Source organism: Cibotium barometz, chromosome 56 (assembly GCF_041138505.1).
Source record: "Cibotium barometz isolate CiBa-2024 chromosome 56, ASM4113850v1, whole genome shotgun sequence".
In the NCBI taxonomy this organism is placed as follows: domain Eukaryota; kingdom Viridiplantae; phylum Streptophyta; class Polypodiopsida; order Cyatheales; family Cibotiaceae; genus Cibotium; species Cibotium barometz.
Genome location: NC_141101.1, coordinates 36,340,775 through 36,346,153, shown reverse-complemented (window position 1 = coordinate 36,346,153; position 5,379 = coordinate 36,340,775).

The window sequence follows — 5,379 nt, the reverse complement described above, 5'->3', positions numbered from 1 at the left end:
ACTTAAATAGAGATAACGATTGAGCACAAAGTTAGGCTAGTAAAGCTTTGCTCAAGCAATAACCATGGTCAATCCAAGGTGGTTGTTGATTATGGATGCCATAGAGGTGGAAAACCACATAGATTGGGAACTCAAAAGAGATTGAGGAGCTCCAAAAGATGTGGCTGCCCATTTAAAGTAAGAGTTTCTTAATGATACAAAAAAAGCTTCCATTTCATTAAGTCCCATCCATAAAGGACATGCTCCTGATACGCACCAAGATTTGTATCACTTACCCATTCATCCAAAGGTTTTTGAGTGTTGCATCCTGGAGGATCTATTTGATGTGGGTCCTGCCTTTGAGGCAGACCTCCCCGCAGACATTCGACGATCCCCGCAGCCGGTACAGCCTCCTCGACGTGCACAGCCTCCTCGACGCGCACGTCGACCGGCAGTTAGAGATGACGATTTTGATTGGGTTGCCGTTGATAGTGACTAAACTCAGACTAGCTGGGTTAGCTCACTTACATTGTACTTAGATTTTTGGGCAATGACTAACCTCAGACTAGCTGGGGTAGCTCATTTTCATTCTGATGTACTTATTTGATGTTTATATCATTATGAGTTTTTTCATTATTGAGTATCATTACATTTTAGTTGATGTTCTTGATTTTATTATATTTTTTAACACTTTGGCTACCATATTGTTTGTTGAAAATCTCCATGCCATCGTACCCAAACATGCTCTAATGGGGACCAAACTTTGCAAGCATGTGGCGGTGGGTCCCCCTCACATGCTTGCAAAGTTTGGTCACAATCAGAGCATGTTTGGATTGGTAATTAGCGCCCAGTCCGGATTTTTCAAGTCTCTTGGTGCTTAAGAGGCCATGGAAAATCCGGGCCTTCCCCATACCATCGTACCCAAACATGCTCCGATGGGGACCAAACTTTGCAAGCATGTCGGGGTGGGTCCCCCCCACATGCTTGCAAAGTTTGGTCACAATCAGAGCATGTTTGGATTGGTAATTAGCGCCCAGTGCGGGTTTTTGAAGTCTCTTGGTGCTTAAGAGGCCATGGAAAATCCGGGCCTTCCCCATAGCATCGTACCCAAACATGCTCCGATGGGGACCAAACTTTGCAAGCATGGGGGGGTGGGTCCCCCCCACATGCTTGCAAAGTTTGGTCACAATCAGAGCATGTTTGGATTGGTAATTAGCGCCCAGTGGTGCGGGTTTTTGAAGTCTCTTGGTGCTTAAGAGGCCATGGAAAATCCGGGCCTTCCCCATACCATCGTATCCAAACATGCTCCGATGGGGACCAAACTTTGCAAGCATGTGGGGGTGGGTCCCCCCCACATGCTTGCAAAGTTTGGTCACAATCAGAGCATGTTTGGATTGGTAATTAGTGCCCAGTGTGGGTTTTTGAAGTCTCTTGGTGCTTAAGAGGCCATGGAAAATCCGGGCCTTCCCCATACCATCGTACCCAAACATGCTCCGATGGGGACCAAACTTTGCAAGCATGGGGGGGTGGGTCCCCCCCACATGCTTGCAAAGTTTGGTCACAATCAGAGCATGTTTGGATTGGTAATTAGCGCCCAGTGGTGCGGGTTTTTGAAGTCTCTTGGTGCTTAAGAGGCCATGGAAAATCCGGGCCTTTCCCATACCATCGTACCCAAACATGCTCCGATGGGGACCAAACTTTGCAAGCATGTGGGGGTGGGTCCCCCCCACATGCTTGCAAAGTTTGGTCACAATCAGAGCATGTTTGGATTGGTAATTAGCGCCCAGTGTGGGTTTTTGAAGTCTCTTGGTGCTTAAGAGGCCATGGAAAATCCGGGCCTTCCCCATACCATCGTACCCAAACATGCTCCGATGGGGACCAAACTTTGCAAGCATGGGGAGGTGGGTCCCCCCCACACGCTTGCAAAGTTTGGTCACAATCAGAGCATGTTTGGATTGGTAATTACCGCCCAGTGTGGGTTTTTCAAGTCTCTTGGTGCTTAAGAGGCCATGGAAAATCCGGGCCTTCCCCATACCATCGTACCCAAACATGCTCCGATAGGGACCAAACTTTGCAAGCACGGGGGGGTGGGTGCCCCCCACATGCTTGCAAAGTTTGGTCACAATCAGAGCATGTTTGGATTGGTAATTAGCGCCCAGTGCGGGTTTTTGAAGTCTCTTGGTGCTTAAGAGGCCATGGAAAATCCGGGCCTTCCCCATACCATCGTACCCAAACATACTCCGATGGGGACCGAACTTTGCAAGCATGGGGGGGTGGGTCCCCCCCACATGCTTGCAAAGTTTGGTCACAACCAGAGCATGTTTGGATTGGTAATTAGCGCCCAGTGCGGGTTTTTGAAGTTGGTGCTTAAGAGGCCATGGAAAATCCGGGCCTTCCCCATACCATCGTAGCCAAACATGCTCCGATGGGGACCAAACTTTGCAAGCATGTGGGGGTGGGTCCCCCCCACATGCTTGCAAAGTTTGGTCACAATCAGAGCATGTTTGGGTACGATGGTATGGGGAAGGCCCGGATTTTTCATGGCCTCTTAAGCACCAAGAGACTTCAAAAACCCGCACTGGGCGCTAATTACCAATCCAAACATGCTCTGATTGTGACCAAACTTTGCAAGCATGTGGGGGAGACCCACCCCCACATGCTTGCAAAGTTTGGTCCCCATCGGAGCATGTTTGGGTACGATGGTATGGAGATTTTCAACAAACAATATGATAGCCAAAGTGTTAAAAAATATAATAAAATCAAGAACATCAACTAAAATGTAATGATCCTCAATAATGAGAAAACTCATAATGATATAAACATCAAATAAGTACATCAGAATGAAAATGAGCTACCGCAGCTAGTCTGAGGTTAGTCACTGCCCAAAAATCTAAGTACAATGTAAGTGAGCTAACCCAACTAGTCTAAGTTTAGTCACTATCAAGATAGAGATCTAGTCAGCAGCACCCTCTCTAGCTCTTAACTGCTCTAGAATGCTCTCATGGTCATCCACTCGAAGCCGAAAACGAGGGTGAGAACTGTGTTTTCGGCTCTGTACTCGAACAAGAGTGAGCCTGGTAGCAACCACTAGATGAGAGAACTGAAATGCCTCTAACTCCCACTTCCACTGCTGGAACTCAAGACTCCCCCGATGAAGTCGAATCTGCTGGTAGAACCAGCCTGCCACAATCATGCTATAGGCGTCATAAGAAAACCCATGATCATCCACTGTATCCTGGTCAAGCATGCACTTTGGCCTAGTGCAACTCATCAGATAGTAGTCTACTCCCCCGCTATTTCCCTCACTGGCAATAACAGCAAATACATCACCCTCCTGTAAGCAAATCTTTCAGGTCATCATAACTGACCATGAACGCAGGACCTGTGTGCTCATCAAAACCACTGGATGTGAAGGATGCTCGGGGGAGAGGAATGTCTATATCCATGCATCTGCCCATCCTCTCGAGGCACAATGTGACCAATCGCCATCCATACATGCTCCACAGAAGCATGCAAACCGTCGTGTGTAAATCGTGGGGGCCGCCATGCACGTGCTCCTGATGGAATGTAAGCCCAGGGTGCTAGGTACTGTGTCACAATCATGGGAGGCTCTACGGTCAATCATGCCACCATCCACATGCCAAAAAAATCTCCTGACAATCCGAGCATCACGTTTGGGGTACGATGATGCTACACTCCCACACAAATGTTGGGAGCACCACTCGACTACGTGGCCTGCATCTCTGAACCGCTGAGCATCCTGTCGTAGCTGATGACGCCTCAAGGCACGTTTCACACACGCGCCCGCACCATCATGCTCTCCCTTCCCGTGACCAGTCTCAAAGAATGACCAAATCACTGGGATACTAGACTGCACATGCCACCTATAAATCCATAAAAGATAGTCTTAGTTATTGTTTTCTTTAAGATGTTCTAGTGAATTTAGTTTAATTGTAAATGTAAGAAAGCCATAAGTACTACCTGTAGAGCCAATAGAATTGACGTGATGACTTGAACTGTGCGCCACAACCATTCGACCAAACCCATCGCTAGACATGTCTGATCCCACAATCTCCTAAAAAATCGTCATGGAGACGAAAACAGTGTTGCACAAAATGTGCATCATGTGAACGATCATCACTGATATAGAAATGATACTCTCGAATAATGACACGGGTCTCAGGGGTACTCGCTATCCCATCTACATGAGCCTCTGCATGTCGATAGCTAATGTGGACCATAATAGCAACCTGGTGAGGTAAGCAATACATACGTTTAGGACACAAAAAATCAAATAAGTAATGTAGCTCAAACATAAGACAAATATTACAAAATATAACCATTACCTGCTCTGAGAAGTAATACTCAGATTGTATCTCCTGAAAAGGTGTGAAAGTGTAGTTCTATGCAAAATCAATCACAGAGACGACCACACCAATAGAAAACTCTGCTAGGCATGCTCGGAACTGACGATCCTGCCACTTGGCACAATGACTGTGCCGTATGTAGGGGTAGATCTGCTCCCTAAATGTGGCTGTGAAGTGACAACGTGGTGTATGTTTGTCCACGAGCTGCAACTTCCTGGACTGTCCACCACTCTGGAGCTGGTGTGTCACATACTCATAACGTTGCCATGCCACTATCTCTTGGTCACTTGCATCAAGATCTACCATCTGTAGATGTGCAAGTGAACCACATGATGTGCAATTGCTCTCCACACAAGGCATCCTATGGAACTGGGCATCCTCCGTGCGTGCACACAAAAGAGAGTGGATGAAATCACGTGGACTACGAGGCAACTCTCTATGCCCACTAAGAGAACGGAACACATCATAAAAAAGTTTGAACTCAACATGGTAGCGACAGCAACATGTGTCACGCTAACGTGAGTACCTCACAAACCAAGGCTTACACCCCTCAAATGACCTTTGCCTAATTTTAAGCTCTGGATACGAAGCCACAAACTGAGAATACAACTCAGTTTGGGTCACGCTGACGTGAGTACCTCACAAACCAAGGCTTACACCCCTCAAATGACCTTTGCCCAATTTTAAGCTCTGGATACGAAGCCACAAACTGAGAATACAACTCAGTTTGGGTCATTTCAAGAAAGCAAGCACCGTGCTCAATGAACACTCCTCTTATCACTCTCTTACACAAAGCTTTCTTGAAAACTGGCGATGCACGACAATTCTCCTCCCAAAAACTTTCTATCAAGGTTCTAGTGGTTTCATCTAGTAGGCGATCATGCCTAGCTACACGACCACTACTCGCCCACATAGCACCAACCTCATTGGCATCTAAACTTTGTCGCCTAATAGACCCAACTCTAAGTGCGTGTGGTGCTATGGAAAGGATGCGAGATGTGGTACTAACCTTACCCTTCATTTGGGAGCTACT